General features: G+C 41.6%; 1 pseudogene; it reads right to left on the reverse strand.

The window, feature by feature from the left end:
- Positions 1 to 8,885: 8,885 nt before the first annotated feature.
- Positions 8,886 to 17,181, reverse strand: LOC118965631 (annotated as a pseudogene).
- Between the last annotated feature and the right edge of the window lie 1,477 nt (positions 17,182 to 18,658).

The following is an 18,658-nucleotide window of genomic DNA, read 5'->3' on the forward strand; positions in this document are numbered from 1 at the left end:
AGCGTCGTCGCTGTCCTCTCTTCTCTCCTTGCGTCTGCCGCCAAGGAAGGCTATCCTGTCCTGCCATGATTTCCTCCCAAGTCCAGGATCCTTTCCCATCCAAGATCTCCTCCCAAGTCCAGGATACCTTTCCATCCAAGACCTCCTCTCAAGTCCAGGATCCCTTCTCCTCCTGGGCACGCTGCTTGGTCCTGTTATGTTGGGATCTTCTGTCACGTTCGTCAGAAGAATTATCGGACCAAGGTGCAGCGTGATATGGTTTCCACATGTTTATTAACTGAAACGCACAAAAAACAATAAAGAATGAACAAAATGTGAAGACAATGGAGTGCTCACATTAACAAGATCCCGCAAACACAGGTGGGAAAAATAACTACTTATATATGATCCCCAATTAGAGACAACGATTACCAGCTGCCTCTAATTGGGAGTCATACAAAACACCAACATAGAAAAAGAAACTAGAACACAACATAGACATAGATATACTAGATCCCCCTCTAGTCACGCCCTGACCTACTACACCATAGAGAAACAATGTCTCTATGGTCAGGGCGTGACACTGGGGTCTTATTTCAGCTCATAAAACAAGGGACCAACACTTTACATGTTGAGTTAATATTTTTGTTCAGTGTCCATAAAATATCAGCAAGGTGCAAAGTGAAATGGTAGTAACTAGCCTACCTTGCCTTTAATGCACAGAGAGAAGATAACATGTATGTAGAGGGAGGATGCATCTAGGCAGGCAGCAGCGAAGGAAAGTCAGCCTTTCCATTACAACCTATCGTGCCAGCCACTGTATAGTCTTGCAATTCCGAGTTGATTGACCGTTCAAAAAGTATTTTCCCAGTCGGAGCTCGTTTTTTTGTCTGAGTTCCCAGTTGTCTTGAACTCACTGAAGTCTGAGATTTCCCAGATCTGAGTTTCCAGTTGTTTCGAACGCGGCAGAGATCATGCATGAACAATGTTGAATGTTTTCCTTTTAAGCTTGGAAAAGAGACCCTTAAACCCAGACTTGGACCACACAACCACTCCACTGAATAGCAGGCTAGGGATTTCCTTGCAATACTTGCAGTTAGCCACTGATTCCTTCCAACCCATTAATTGTTGAATTTGCGATATCTAACTTGTTGTGTAATGTTATTGTTTCCAATGGCCGATGAACACCAATACGTTTTATCTATGATTTCTCTTCATAATTTCTCTTCATATGACAAGGATTGAAAAGGATTTGCCAGTAGATTGTTGACTTGATTCATGAAGATTTTGAAAGTATGATGTTGACATGATCAGTCCAATCAAAGTTACGGTACACATAAAGTGATTTGACGTCACTTTATCTGTGGCCAATCACCTTGAGACTTCTTGGATGAGCATGTTTGTATACGGCTTTAATATTTCAATTAAATATATATATATATTTTTAGCTAAACAGGTCGGGTCGCCACTGGAACCAAGATTTAAAAAGAACTGATGTTGGCACAAGATGGAGGGAAGTTGGAGCATAACTAATGAAATGACAGTTAATGAAAATGTACGTTGGAATTTATGCAAGAGACAAAATTCACAAATTCTACAGCACAACAGCAAAGTCATGTCTCAAGTGTAAAACTAATAATGACTCAATAATCCATGCTTTCTGGGAACTCTATAAAGTTTGGAAGTTGTGGGCAGAGCTAGAAAGTTGGCTGTCAGAAGTATTACAATGTAAACTTACTTTTAATCCATCTGTCTGCATATTTCAAGACATGACAGACATAAGAGGGTGTAGTGAGATACCCAATGGGCTGAACGATTCTTTTCTCATCACTCATTTTGAAAAAACATATACTAAAAACTTGGAAGTCAATTAATCCGTCATCATTGACACAATAGAAAAATCGAATGATTTATTATTTAATATTTAAATAGCATGGGCGACTGAGGAAAACAAATTGGTACAATTCAAGACCAAGTGGCAAGTAATAATGCTAGCACTGGGGATGGGGGTGTGAGCATGCAGGTCTGGGTAGAAGAGATGTAGTCATTGTTTGTATGTGTCTGTAAGTTGTCGTTCGTATTTCTGTATGGTTTTTTGTATTTGTGAAATGTAGAAAAAAATAAAGAAAAGGAAACATTTTTTTGCAGTTATACTTGAAACAATTTATCTGATCAACATTACTTGACAAATGTATTTATTCTTAAATTCTCTTTCTCTACTGCAGTGAGGTCAGGTGGACAGTCTGAGTGCTATCACAACTGACACCACAGGAGGCCGAGTGAGCCAGTGTAAGGCATGAGCACCAACTCCAGGACGTGCTCCTGCAGACAATAGAAGGTAATTTGGGGTTTTGCCCTAGCACTACACAGCTGATTCAAATAATCAAAGCATGATGATGAGTTTCTTACTTGAATGAGCTGTGTAGTACTGGGGCAAGAACCAAAATTACCTGGAGTGCACCAAAGCAGAATGTTTCAGAGATCCATCTGAGAGCTTAACTCTTCATCATGCTCTTTCTGTGATGGGAAAGAATTAGAGAATAGCGAAATACATCAGGGAGAGAAGACATTGGTAAGCACTGGTCAAGCTTTAGTAGTGTCGTAGCTTTGGCATCATTAAAGGTGCAGACTGTTATTTTAGCAAATCAATTCTCTGTAATTATTATTAGTTGATTCAACTAATCATGTAAATTTAATTAACTAGGAAGTCGGGGCACCACGGAAAATCTTCAGATTACAAAGTTGTACTTTTCCGAATATACCTCTTAATATATTTTAATATCTGATCAATTAGTCTTCTATTAACCTCTAGCGACGAGCAATCCCGTATCCGGGAGCGTAATCATAGCCTCAAGCGCATTACCATAACGCAACGTTTCCTATTCATGAAAATCGCAAATGAAATGAAATAAATATATTCAAACACAAGCTTAGCCTTTTGTTAACAACACTGTCATCTCAGATTTTCAAAATATGCGTTACAGCCAATGCTAGACAAGCATTTGTGTACGTTTAGCATGGCATAATGCTATGCTAGGCTGTGCTGGCAGCAGGCAAAATTTTCACAAAAATAAGAAAAGCAACCAAATTAAATAATTTACCTTTGAAGAACTTCAGATGCTTTCACTCAGGAGACTCCCAGTTAGATAGCAAATGTTCCTTTTTTCCAAAAATAATATTTTTGTAGGCGAAAAACGTCACATTTGTTCATCCTGCTTGGCTAAGAAATCGACCGAAAATACTTAAACTATAACGGCAAACTTTTTTCAAAATTTGCTCCATAATATCGACAGAAACACGGCAAACGGTGTTTAGGATCCATCCTCAACATATGTATTCGATAATATATCCGTGGAGGCAGTTGGTTCTCATAAGAAACTATTGGAAAAATGGCTACCTCAGTATTTTACGCAAGGTTTTCTCCCGGAGACACCATGCGTCCACTCGCCCTATATGGTCTCTTACAGCCATTCTCCAATGGAAATGCCTAAAAAGACGTCATAATGTTGCAGACACCTTGGGGAAAACGTGGAAAACGTAAGCTAGCTCCTAGCTCCTTCACAGCCATATAAGGAGTCATTGGCATGAGGCGGTTTCAAAAAATGAGTCACTTCCTGATTGGATTTTTATCTGGGTTTCGCCTGTAACATCAGTTCTGTGGCACTCACAGACAATATCTTTGCAGTTTTGGAAACGTCAGAGTGTTTTCTTTCCAAAGCTGTCAATTATATGCATAGTCGAGCATCTTTTCGTGACAAAATATCTTGTTTAAAACGGGAACGTTTTTCATCCAAAAATTTAAATAGCGCCCCCTATATCCAAGAAGTTAATGAATTACTCTTTACCTCACGTCAGTCTGATCTGAACGTCGTAAATTGTTATCTGCACGAACCCAGCCTTTACTTTAAATCATCCATACACCAATTGGCTAAATCATTTATTTACTAACTAACTAACTAATCACAGACATGCATAAACAAACAAACAAACAGTAGATATTGGTTACTAACAATGATAGGGAAGACTCCCTAGTGGGCTAAACCGATATGATGGCTTGGTGGACAAAGGGAAGGGGGTGTGGACTGAGAAAGAGCGGGAAAGACAATATGGATTCATTACGCAGTGAAATGCTAATCCTTCGCACATGAACGGTCGCTTATTCGAGAACAATTGCAAGTACATATTTACGGTGTAGGTAATTGTTGTCTTCTCTGTTGGAATCCAGTTTGTCTGCTGGAGAGTTCATGATTAGAGTGGTTACATCAGAGTACCATTCAGAAATGTTCTCATAGAATAGATGTTTCGGCAGTTGTCGGTATTCGCATCCCAGCTTTACATAATTTCTAGCTGCAGACTAGTAATTAGTATCTAAGATTTTATCTTATTCTGTAGGTATCGATAGTCTCAGAGTTTAACCATTTCCAGCCATGTGGCCAATGCTCCATGTGGTATGGTTTTCTGGTCTTGGTACTCAAACCTGTGCCACCTCAGCTTACACCGAGGTATGCGTGGTCTGAAGAGGATTTCCTCAGGAGGGGGGTTTATTCGTAATAATAGAAAAGGCGGTTCCATGATGCCAGATCATGTCTGTGCTCACGGGGGCGGGCCAATGACTTAGTTAAAGGGGTTTAACATCACATTACATCATTTCAAAAATAGTTTCATCTTTACTCATTAATTTTATACAAGAATTAGATGCAAACCCCATAATTGAGAAATGTACACATTCAGAGATACAGTTGAAGTCGGAAGTTTACATACACTTAAGTTGGAGTCATTAAGACTAGTTTTTCAACAATTCCATGAATTTCTTGTTGACAAACTACAGTTTTGGCAAGTCGGTTAGGTCATCTACTTTGTGCATGACACAAGTAATCTTTCCAACAATTGTTTCAGACAGATTATTGTACTTATAATTCATTGTATCACAATTCCAGTGGGTCAGAAGTTTACATACACTAAGTTGACTATGCCTTTAAACAGCTTGGAAAATTCCTGAAAATGATATCATGGCGTTAGAACCTTATGATAGGCTAATTGACATAATTTGAGCCAATTGGAGGTGTACCTGTGGATGTATGTAAAGGCCTACCTTCAAACTCAGTGCCTCTTTGCTTGACATCATGGGAAAAACAAAATAAATCATCCAAGACCTCAGGAATCAAATTGTAGACCTCCATAAGTCTGGTTCTGGAGGAAACAGGTACAAAAGTATTTATATCCACAGTAAAACAAGTCCTATATTGCCATCACCTGGAAGGCCGCTCAGCAAGGAAGAAGCCACTGCTCCAAAACCGCCATTAAAGAGCAAGGCTACGGTTTGCAACTGCACATGGGGACAAAGATCGTATTTTTTGGAGAAATGTCCTCTGATCTGATGAAAGAAAAATAGAACTGTTTGGCCATAATGACCATTGTTATGTTATGAGGAAAAAGGGGGAGGCTTGCAAGCCGAAGAATACCATCCCAACCGTGAAACACGGGGGTAACAGCATCATGTTGTGGGGTGCTTTGCTGCAAGAGGGACTGGTGCCCTTCACAAAATAGATGGCATCATGAAGCAGGAAAATTATGTGAATATATTGAAGCAACAACTCAAGATATCAGTCAGGAAGTTAATCATTGGTCGCAAATGGGTCTTCCAAATGGACAATGTGACGACCCTCCCACTCTGTCTGCCGTATTCTCTTGTTCTTGTTTCCTCATTAGGATGCCGGTAGGCGTAGTTGGGAGGGTGGTCAGCTACGTGGGAAACACCTGGGCCCGGTGTGTCCCAGGATAAATACACCACTTCCCCATTCATAGAGGAGACTCTCTCCATGCAGACACTTTTTTGAATTGTGTTGTGTTTCTTGGTGGTTTTTTGGTTGTTTGCTTTAGCATCTTTCAACACCCTGCATTATCACATTTATGCATGCAAAACACTCACTTACACTACTGATTACTGATTACACACACCATTGTATATTATACTTAGTTACTTATGTAACAAAATATATATTTATTAAATAAGTAACTAAGTATAATAAACCTGCCATAGCAATAAGACATTTTCTTTGTTTACAAACTAGTTTATGAACAAACACTTCCTCTTTCTGAAAACTAAAAGCATAACCATTTAAATTTGGTTGAGGTTGAGGGATTGTGGAGGCCAGGTCATCTAATGCAGCACTACATCCCTCTCCTTCTTAGCAAAATAGCCCGTTCACATCCTGGAGGTGTGTTGGGTCATTGTCTGGTTCAAAAATAAATGATAGTCCCACTAAACCCAAACCCGTATTGCTGCAGAATGCTATGGTAGCCATGCTGGTTAAGTGTACCTTGAATTCTAAATGTCACCAGGAATGTCACAGTGTCACCAGGAAAGCACCATAACACCTCCTCCGCTATGCTTTACGGTGGGAACTACACATGCGGAGATCATCCATTCACCCACACCGCGTCTCACAAAGACATAAATTCATGAACTTCTTTGAGGAAAAGATAATGATCATTAGAAAGCAAATTACGGACTCCTCTTTAAATCTGCGTATTCCTTCAAAGCTCAGTTGTCCTGAGTCTGCACAACTCTGCCAGGACCTAGGATCAAGAGAGACACTCAAGTGTTTTAGCACTATATCTCTTGACACAATGATGAAAATAATCATGGCCTCTAAACCTTCAAGCTGCATACTGGACCCTATTCCAACTAAACTACTGAAAGAGCTGCTTCCTGTGCTTGGCCCTCCTATGTTGAACATAATAAACGTCTCTCTACCCACCGGATGTGTACCAAACTCACTAAAAGTGGCAGTAATAAAGCCTCTCTTGAAAAAGCCAAACCTTGACCCAAAAAATATTAAAAACTATCGGCCTATATCGAATCTTCCATTCCTCTCAAACATTTTAGAAAAAGCTGTTGCGCAGCAACTCACTGCCTTCCTGAAGACAAACAATGTATACGAAATGCTTCAGTCTGGTTTTAGACCCCATCATAGCACTGAGACTGCACTTGTGAAGGTGGTAAATTACCTTTTAATGGCATCAGACCGAGGCTCTGCATCTGTCCTCGTGCTCCTAGACCTTAGTGCTGCTTTTGATACCATCGATCACCACATTCTTTTGGAGAGATTGGAAACCCAAATTGGTCTACACGGACAAGTTCTGGCCTGGTTTAGATCTTATCTGTCGGAAAGATATCAGTTTGTCTCTGTGAATGGTTTGTTCTCTGACAAATCAACTGTAAATTTCAGTGTTCCTCAAGGTTCCGTTTTAGGACCACTATTGTTTTCACTATATATTTTACCTCTTGGGGATGTCATTCGAAAACATAATGTTAACTTTCACTGCTATGCGGATGACACACAGCTGTACATTTCAATGAAACATGGTGAAGCCCCAAAATTGCCCTCGCTAGAAGCCTGTGTTTCAGAGATAAGGAAGTGGATGGCAAAACTCGGACAAAACAGAGATGCTTGTTCTAGGTCCCAAGAAACAAAGAGTTCTTCTGTTGAATCTGAATATTAATCTTGATGGTTGTACAGTCGTCTCAAATAAAACTGTGAAGGACCTCGGCGTTACTCTGGACCCTGATCTCTCTTTTGAAGAACATATCAAGACCATTTCAAGGACAGCTTTTTTCCATCTACGTAACATTGCAAAAATCAGAAACTTTCTGTCCAAAAATGATGCAGAAAAATTAATCCATGCTTTTGTCACTTCTAGGTTAGACTACCGCAATGCTCTTCTTTCCGGCTACCCGGATAAAGCACTAAATAAACTTCAGTTAGTGCTAAATACGGCTGCTAGAATCCTGACTAGAACCAAAACATTTGATCATATTACTCCAGTGCTAGCCTCTCTACACTGGCTTCCTGTCAAAGCAAGGGCTGATTTCAAGGTTTTACTGCTAACCTACAAAGCATTACATGGGCTTGCTCCTACCTATCTCTCTGATTTGGTCCTGCCGTACATACCTACACGTACGCTACGGTCACAAGACGCAGGCCTCCTAATTGTCCCTAGAATTTCTAAGCAAACAGCTGGAGGCAGGGCTTTCTCCTATAGAGCTCCATTTTTATGGAACGGTCTGCCTACCCATGTCAGAGACGCAAACTCGGTCTCAACCTTTAAGTCTTTACTGAAGACTCATCTCTTCAGTGGGTCATATGATTGAGTGTAGTCTGGCCCAGGAGTGGGAAGGTGAACGGAAAGGCTCTGGAGCAACGAACCGCCCTTGCTGTCTCTGCCACCACATTGAGTGGCTGCTACCAACACACTGACTCAACTCCAGCCACTTTAATAATGGGAATTGATGGAAATTTATGTAAAATATATCACTAGCCACTTTCAACAATGCTACTTAATATAATGTTTACATACCCTACATTATTCATCTCATATGTATATGTATATACTGTACTCTATATCATCTACTGCATCTTTATGTAATACATGTATCACTAGACACTTTAAACTATGCCACTTTGTTTACATACCCTACATTACTTATCTCATATGTATATACTGTACTCGATACCATCTACTGCATCTTGCCTATGCCGTTCTGTACCATCACTCATTCACATCTTTATGTACATATTCTTTATCCCTTTACACTTGTGTGTACAGTATAAGGTAGTAGTTTTGGAATTGTTAGGTTAGATTACTCGTTGGTTATTACTGCATTGTCGGAACTAGAAGCACAAGCATTTCGCTACACTCGCATTGACATCTGCTAACCATGTGTATTTGACAAATACATTTGATTTGATTTGATTTGGAATGAGGTTGAGGCGGAGCAGAAGAAGGATGTTGATACAATCAAATGAATTCCTAAATTTGAGCGGTGTATCAAGGAACTCACCTACCAGGTAATCTTTTTTTATATAGTTGTTACCATGACACCTCCTCCAGCTCTGCCTGTGTCAAATTTTTATGTCCTCTACAATGGCAATGTTCTCCTTCAGACCAATATTGGAACAAAAAGAGTCATCCAACTGGAGTTCGGAATCCTAGAAGACAAGACAATGAATTAAGTCAATTGCTTATTACCAAATATAGACCTTAAATAATCCAATATGTTCTACCCCGGATTTACCTTCAGATGGGCATGAACGCTCTTCAGATTATTCTGGGCCTCTGATGCCTGCCTGTTGGATTGGCTGAGCTGGATTTCCATCTCACTGAGGTCTCCTTCCTTCTTTGACAGCCTAAGGGCTTCAATCCTGCTCCGGCACTCTGCCTTAATTTGGGATAGGGGGCAGCATTTTCACTTTTGGATGAATAGCGTACCCAGACTGAACTGCCTCCTACTCTGTCCCAGAGGCTAATATATGCATATTATTATTGGTATTGGATAGAAAACACTCTGAAGTTTCTAAAACTGTTTGAATGATGTCTGTGAGTATAACAGAACTCAAGTGGCAGGCAAAAACATGAGAAAGAATCCAAACAGGAAGTGAGAAATCGATTTTCAAAACAGTGCCTATTGAAATCCCAGTGAGATATGCATGAGGATGCACTTCCTAGGGCTTCCACTAGATGTCACCGTCTTTAGAAACTGGTTTGAGGATTCTACTATAAAGGAGGGGCTCATAATAGCTCTTTGAGTGAGTGGTCTGACAGAGAGCCTCTGTCTCATGACGCGCGCTCCCGACAGAGTTTGCTCTCGTTCCAATGCTTTTCTTCAGACAATGAAATTCTCCAGTTGGAACCTTATTGATGATTTATGTTAAAAACATCCTAAAGATTGATTGCATACATCATTTGGCTTGTTTCTACAGACTGTAACGGAACTTTTCGAGTTTTTGTCTGGAGGAAGTGCTCGCGCCTCATGAAGATGGATTCCTGGGCTGGGAACACGCTAACAACAAGTGGCTAAATGATGGGCTTTATGGAACTTTATGGAGTGCCTTCTGGGAGTGCCTTCTGATGAAGGTCATCAAAGGTAAGTGCATATTTAGTGTTTTTTATAGCTTCTGTTGACACCAAAATGGCGGATATTCCTCTGGCTGTTTTGGGTTCTGAGCGCCGTTCTGCTTTTTCCGTAAAGTTTTTTCAAAATCTGACACAGCGGTTGAATAGAGGTTAAGTCTATCTTTAATTCTGTGAATAACACTTGCATCTTTTATCAATGTTTATTATGAGTATTTCTGCAAAATCACCAGATGTTTTGGAATCAAAACATTACTGCACGTAAGGCGCCAATGTAAACTGAGATTTTTGATATAAATATGCACATTATGGAACAAAACATACATGTATTGTGTAACATGATGTCCTATGAGTGTCATCTGATGAAGATCATCAAAGGTTAGTGATTCATTTAATCTATATTTCTGCTTTTTGTGACTCCTATCTTTGGCTGGAAAATGTTTTTGTGACTTGACTCTGACCTAACATGTGTTGTGCTTTAGCTGTAAAGCATTTTTGAAATCGGACACGATGGGTAGATTAACAAGATGTTTATCTTTCATTTGCTGTATTGGACTTGTTAAGTTCTTTGTTTTGGCCCATTTTAAGCCTGCAATCGAACCCACAAAGGCTGATGCTCCAGATACTCAACTGGTCTAAAGGCCAGTTTTATTGCTTCTTTAATCAGAACAACAGTTTTCAGCTGTACTAACATAATTACAAAAGGGTTTTCTAATGATCAATTAGCCTTTTAAATGATGAACTTGGATTAGGTAACACAACGTGCCATTGGAACAAAGGAGTGGTGGTTGCTGATAATGGGCCTCTGTACGCCTTTGTAGATATCCCATAAAAAATCTGCCGTTTACAGCTACAAAGGTAATTTACAACATTAACAATGTCTACTGTACACTGAATTTCTGATCAATTTGATGTTATTTTAATGGACAAAAAAATAGCTTTTCTTTCAAAAACTAGGACATTTCTAAGTGACCCCAAACTTTTGAACGGTAGTGTAGTTTCAGATGAACATATTTATCTCTCACCTTTGTCTCCTCCTGTTGTCTTTTGATGTCCTCAATCTGCTGAGTGTAGAACAGCTTCACTCTACTCAGCTGAGATACAAGGGAGTCCTTTTCCATAAGCTGACTGGAAAGCTGTCCTAGTGAAGTAAATTACGAAATTGTTAAGAACAATTTCACTGGCTTGATCAGTGTGGAGGAAGGAATAATTGACTAATATTGGTGATTATTTATCATAAGAGATAAGAAACTTACCATTCTCTGTTTTCAGCCTAGCTTTACACATGCTGAAGTCATTGATGCTGTGCATGCCCTCCTCATACTCTGATTTTCTCAGGTCCTGCATGCCTTCTCTAAATGGGTCTGAAATGAAGAGCATGATATAAAGACAAATGTGAGTTTTAAATAATCCATCATGCATTACATTTGATGAGAAACTAAAAGACCAGATCATGAAATGGAGCCATACCTCAGACTTCACAATATGTTCCATGTTGTAGACCACATCATCAAGCTCTAGCCTGAGCTCACTCTGCTCCTTATCCAGTTTCTGCTTCACCCTCTGCAAGTTGTCTACCTGCTTCCCTAGGTCGCCCACACTGTCAGCTTGTTTCTTCTTGAGTGTTGCAGCTGTAGCCTCGTGCTACAGAGTGGCCTCTTCAAGGTCTCTGCGGTGCTTCAGGAACTCATTATCTCTCTTCTTGTTCATCTCAATCTGGACAGATGTGTCTCCATCAGCCTCCTCCAGCCTCTCACTGATCTCCTCCAGCTCTCTAGCCAAGTCTGCGCTTTGCTTCTCCACAGCTTGGGCAGCTCTTTCTGCCTCCAGCGCTTCCTCCAGCTCCTCTATTTGAGCCTAGCATGGGGAAATAGATTGAAAGATTGTTAGGAGGTTTGAATATTTTTCTTCTTTTAAGTCGAAATAATGTGTATTTTCATTAAATACCATGGTTAGACATTCAATTACACATGATCAATTACTTGAAGCTCCTTCCGTTTCTTCTGAAGCTGAATGCTACCTGCTTGTTCATCTTCTATTTTATTGTTAAGCTGGCTGACTTCAAATTCTTTACTGTGGATAGTTAATAGTTAATAGTGAATTAACATTTTACCTCCAAATAAAGGCTTGAATTAAATAAATAAATAGAAAATACAATTCACTTACTTCTTAAGACGTGTCTCTTGCTGTTGTTTATCATTCTCCAGGTCTATTAGGCTCTCCTGGGTCAACTTAAAGTCTCCCTCCAGCTTCCTCTTGGCTCTTTCAAGATCCATACAGACCTTCTTCTCTTGCTCCAGAGAACATTCAAGCTGACAAACATCATCACAAAACACAAGACTGTTTAATCCATTCGATTTCTGATGGCTACATGAATTACGTATTTTTAGATTTTTTTTGCTCACAATACAACGTCAAGTACGCACATCATCAACTTGTTGCTCCAGCTTAGCCTTTGCCTTGGTTAGAGTGTTGACTTTGTCCTTCTCGCTTTGCAGGTCATCCAGCTTTTGCTGATGAGATTCCTGGAGAGCTTTCTTCTCCTTGGTCAGATTGGCAATGATTCCATTCGGCTCAAAAGGCGTTGGCTCGAAAGGGTTGGGTTTTGATGAATAAACAAGTTATGAGTGTGTCGAGGCTTGGCCCCCCACTGGCCAATCAGAACGTGCTCCGTGGCGAAATATGTGGTTGCTTCAAGTTGTGTATTTATGGTCTTTTTTGTTTTGCCTTGGAATCAACACCAATTCCAATGATAGTCCGTTATAGTTTGTTAATGAAATGTCTTACAGAAACGAAATAACAAAATGGAGACCTATCTTTGCTAAATACATTAACTTGAACCCGGATCATCATTTTTGCTATGAACATGGCCTTATTTCTATTACAGTATATTGGATGACTGTCATTAATATTTAATTCACCCAGTTCAATGTATCATTGATAGGTTTAGGCTACCACATGATGCTTGAATTTTCCCTGTACCCATCATAAGGTTGTTACAACCTAAGTCAGGTCATGGGAGAATTCAAGTAGAGATTTTTTTGTAATCAAGGTGACAGACAGCGACACATTCAATACTGCCTTACACACTCTTGCCTGCATCTAGCTGATCTAGGGTGTAATCAAGTATGTTTATCCGCTCACCATTATACTGCTCCAAAATAGGCCTATGTTTAATTAATAAAATCAGAACTATCTTACAGATCAGATCACATTCACGCATCTCCTGAAGTTGCACTGCAAGTGCGCCACGGATGTTGTCTCCATAAAACCAGGAAGGTGAATCGTTCTAATAATTCCTTTGGTTGTAATAAAATGTAACGAAAAATAACCAAGACGTTTTTTTAAACAACAACATAAAAAATAAATGTAAAAAGTACGATATCATGAAATAGCCAGGATAAAAAACACATTGCTCTTGAACTTCATTATAATAGGCCTAAGGGAGGGCTTGAGTTTTTAACATATTGGAGCGACCCGCACAAACAGGTGTGTGTTATGTGTTATGCTGTGCGTTGGTTGTGTCCCGCACCTACCAACATACTGACTCAACTCCAGCAACTTTAATAATGGAAAAATTTATGTAATAAATGTATCACTAGCCACTTTAAACAATGCTACTCTTATAATGTTTACATACCCTACATTACTCATCTCATATGTATATAATGTCTCTGTATACCATCTACTGCATCTTGCCATATTGATGTAATACAGTATATAGATATGAGATGAGTAATATAGGATATGTAAACATATAAAAGTGGAATTGTGGAAAACACATTTCCTGAGGCTGCATTCATTGTAGCTGGAAATTTTAACAAGGCTAATCTGAAAACAAGACTCCCTAAATTCTATCAGCATGTCGATTGTGCTACCAGGGCTGGTGAAACCATGGATCATTGTTATTCTAACTTCCGCAACGCATATAAGGCCCTCCCCCGCCCTCTTTTCGGAAAAGCTGACCACGACTCCATTTTGTTGCTTCCAGCCTACAGACAGAAACTAGAACAGGAAGCACCCGCGCTCAGGTCTGTTCAACGCTGGTCCGACCAATCTGATTCCACGCTTCAAGAATGCTTCGATCTCGTGGATTGGGATATGTTCCGCATTGCGTCCAACAACAACGTTTCGAATACGCTGATTCGTTGAGCGAGTTCATTAGAAAGTGCATCGGCGATGTTATACCCTCAGCAATGATTAAAACATTCCCAAACCAGAAACCGTGGATTGATTGCAGCATTCGCGCGAAACTGAAAGCTCGAACCACTGCTTTTCACCAGGGCAAGGTGACTGGAAACATGCCCGAATACAAACAGTGCAGCTATTCCCTCCTCAAGCCAATCAAACAAGCTAAGTGTCAGTATAGAGACAAAGTAGAGTCGCAATTCAACGGCTCAGACACAAGAGGTATGTGGCAGGATCTACAGTCAATCACGGATTACAAAAAGAAAACCAGCACCGTCACGGACCAGGATGTCTTGCTCCCAGACAGACTTAATAACTTTTTTGCTCGCTTTGAGGACAATACAGTGCCACTGACACGGCCCGCTACCAAAACCTGCAGGCTCTCCTTCACTGCAGCTGACGTGAGTAAAACATTTAAACGTGTTAACCCTCGCAAGGCTGCAGGCCCAGACGGCATCCCCAGCCACGTGCAGAGCATGTGCAGACCAGCTGGCTGGTGTGTTTACGGACATATTCAATCAAACCTTATCCCAGTCTGCTGTTCCAACATGCTTCAAGAGGGCCACCATTGTTCCTGTTCCCAAGAAAGCTAAGATAACTGAGCTAAACGACTACCGCCCCGTAGCACTCACTTCCATCATCATGAAGTGCTCTGAGAGACTAGTCAAGGACCATATCACCTCCACCCTACCTAACACCCTAGACCCACTCCAATTTGCTTACCGCCCCAATAGGTCCACAGACGACGCAATCGCAACCACACTGCACACAGCCCTAACCCATCTGTACAAGAGGAATACCTATGTGAGAATGCTGTTTATCGACTACAGCTCAGCATTTAACACCATAGTATCCTCCAAACTCGTCATCAAGCTCGAGACCCTGGGTCTCGACCCCGCCCTGTGCAACTGGGTACTGGACTTCCTGACGGGCCGCCCCCAGGTGGTGAGGGTAGGTAACAACATCTCCACTCCACTGATCCTCAACACTGGGGCCCCACAAGGGTGTGTTCTGAGCCCTCTCCTGTACTCCCTGTTCACCCACGACTGCGTGGCCATGCACACTTTCAACTCAATCATCAAGTTTGCGGACAACACTACAGTGGTAGGCTTGATTACCAACAATGATGAGGAGGTGAGGGCCCTCGGAGTGTGGTGTCAGGAAAATAACCTCACACTTAACGTCAACAAAACTGAGGAGATGATTGTGGACTTCAGGAAACAGCAGAGGGAGCACCCCCCTATTCACATCGACTGGACAGTAGTGGAAAGGGTAGTAAGTTTCAAGTTCCTCGGCGTATACATCACGGACAAACTGAATTGGTCCACCCACACAGACAGCGTTGTGAAGAAGGCGCAGCAGCTCAGGAGGCTGACGAAATTCGGCTTGTCACCAAAAGCACTCACAAACTTCTATAGATGCACAATCGAGAGCATCCTGTCGGGCTGTATCACCGCCTGGTACAGCAACTGCTCCGCCCACAACCGTAAGGCTCTCCAGAGGGTAGTGAGGTCTGCACAATGCATCACCGGGGGCAAACTACCTGCCCTCCAGGATACCTACACCACCCGATGTCACAGGAAGGCCAAAAAGATCATCAAGGACAACCACCACCCGAGCCACTGCCTGTTCACCCCGCTATCATCCAGAAGGCAAAGGTCAGTACAGGTGCATCAAAGCAGGGACCGAGAGACTGAAAAACAGCTTCTATCTCAAGGCCATCAGACTGTTAAACAGCCACCACTAACATTGAGTGGCTACTGCCAACATACTGACTCAACTCCAGCCACTTTAATAATGGAAATTGATGTAAAAAATGTATCACTAGCCACTTTAAACAATGCCACTTAATATAATATTCACATACCCTACATTACTCATCTCATATGTATATGTATATACTGTACTCTATATCATCTATTGCATCTTGCCATCTTTATGTAATACATGTATCACTAGCCACTTTAAACTATGCCACTTTATGTTTATATACCCTACATTACTCATCTCATATGTATATACTGTACTCTATACCATCTACTGCATCTTGCCTATGCCGTTCTGTACCATCACTCATTCATATATCTTTATGTATATATTCTTTATCCCTTTACACTTGTGTGTATAAGGTAGTAGTTGTGGAATTGTTAGGTTAGATTACTCATTGGTTATTACTGCATTGTTGGAACTATAAGCACAAGCTTTTCACTACACTCGCATTAACATCTGCTAACCATGTGTATGTTACAAATAAAATTTGATTTGATTTAGAGGCGCAGCGGAGGGAAGAGGCAGCCACTGTGGGAAGAGGTGACAGCGCTCTCACTAACAACAAAATGGTTGTGGTCAAAGTTTGAGAGACTAGCTGATGATGTGCTACAGCAGGCATGGAAGGAGCCAGCTACGGGAGAGGAGAGGTGGCAGGTGGTGGTTTCAAAAGCACTGCGGGAGGCTGTGTTCCAGAGCACTCATGGGGGGTGGGGATTGGACACTTTGGGGTCACAAAAACCCTCCGCCACCTCCGTCAGGGCTTTTACTGAGGCAGCACAAGAGGGATGTGGAGGACTTTTGCCACTGCTTTTGCCACCCTCTAGGCCGTTCTCATGCTCAGCTCCAACAGTTCCCAGTTGGGGCTCCCATGGAGAGGGTGGGAGTGGATGTAGTTGGGCCGTTCCCCACCACAGACAGTGGAACCCGCATGGTGCTCACGGACATGGACTATTTCAGAAAATGGCCCAAGGCCTAAGCTCTACCTGTCCAGGCGGCAAAGACCATCATCGACGCCCTGGCAACAGGGATGTTCAGCAGGTTTGGAGCTGCCTTGTCCATCCACAGTGACCAAGGTAGCAGGGACCCCCACAATTCCCCTCTCTGGCAATGTCATTCCCAAAGCACCCACCCCCAGGCGCCGCAGACAAGGCTCCAGATAGCCCACTCACCCAGTCTCCCTCCCTGTGTCACCGAGTGGTTCCCCAGAGGCACAGACTGTATTACCCGTTCCCTCATCCTTGTCCCTGCCTTCATCCCCTGGGCCCCAGAGGGGATGCCCCCTGCCACGGACTGAGCCCCCTGTTTCACATCTGAACACTCTGCGACCATCACGGCCACGCAGGCAAAGGAGACCTACGGGTTGCTTCAGAGACTTTGTTAGTTCCCTCCGGGAAGAGGGACTTTGTGGTGGGGGGGGGCTGTGTAGCGACCCGCACAGACAGCTGTGTGCTATGTGTTATGCTGTTCATTGGTTGTGTTGTACTTAGCAGTACCCAGTGTTCGCAGGGTCTGACATGCCAGTCAACCTGCTATCTTGCCAACCACGGGAATAGCCATTGTTCTCTCTCTTACGTCAGGTCTTAACAAGAGATGGTCACGGTTGTTTTATACGGGTATCCTTGATTTATTTGGCGTGAGCTACGGCCAAACAGTAGCCTGTGTTGAGTTGGGTTAATGAACCGGGAATTCGGTAACTCAATCCTCTGTCTGGACAATTATTAATTTATGATCTAGCCAGGTCATTACAAAACGAAAATATACGAGGTTCACCAGTATTCAAAGAGATTCTCATCTCTCGTTTTATAATGAGCATGGACACGTAGCTTACATCACGGAGGGGGTTTCACGCACATCCAAAACGGGACCTGCATTGGATAAAATAATGTGGGTCTGCCTACAATGCATAAATTAAAAAGGAATGTCAACTCAATGTTTTACTCCTCTCAAACTTTGTATTTTAATAAAGCTTTTTATATTTCTAAATACGAAGTATACAGACACCAAAAGCACATTAGGCTACTCTAATTATTCCATGCAACATGGCTGGATAGGCAGCGTTTTCGCGGTCAAAATTCATGCCATAACCAACTGCATTATGGCTAAAACCAGCTTTATGTTGGTCTTAAAAATCCTTATCAGCACTGCCTGAAATTAGCACTTTGGTTCAAGTTTTTAAGGACACACCTCAAACATACAGTGCCTTGCGAAAGTATTCGGCCCCCTTGAACTTTGCGACCTTTTGCCACATTTCAGGCTTCAAACATAAAGATATAAAACTGTATTTTTTTGTGAAGAATCAACAACAAGTGGGACACAATCATGAAGTGGAACAACGTTTATTGGATATTTCAAACTTTTTTAACAAATCAAAAACTGAAAAATTGGGCGTGCAAAATTATTCAGCCCCCTTAAGTTAATACTTTGTAGCGCCACCTTTTGCTGCGATTACAGCTGTAAGTCGCTTGGGGTATGTCTCTATCAGTTTTGCACATCGAGAGACTGAAATGTTTTCCCATTCCTCCTTGCAAAACAGCTCGAGCTCAGTGAGGTTGGATTCTCGATTGGATTCAGGTCTGGACTTTGACTTGGCCATTCTAACACCTGGATATGTTTATTTTTTAACCATTCCATTGTAGATTTTGCTTTATGTTTTGGATAATTGTCTTGTTGGAAGACAAATCTCCGTCCCAGTCTCAGGTCTTTTGCAGACTCCATCAGGTTTTCTTCCAGAATGGTCCTATATTTGGCTCCATCCATCTTCCCATCAATTTGAACCATCTTCCCTGTCCCTGCTGAAGAAAAGCAG

This window comes from Oncorhynchus mykiss, chromosome 8 (genome assembly GCF_013265735.2).
Source record: "Oncorhynchus mykiss isolate Arlee chromosome 8, USDA_OmykA_1.1, whole genome shotgun sequence".
Classification (NCBI taxonomy): Eukaryota; Metazoa; Chordata; class Actinopteri; order Salmoniformes; family Salmonidae; genus Oncorhynchus; species Oncorhynchus mykiss.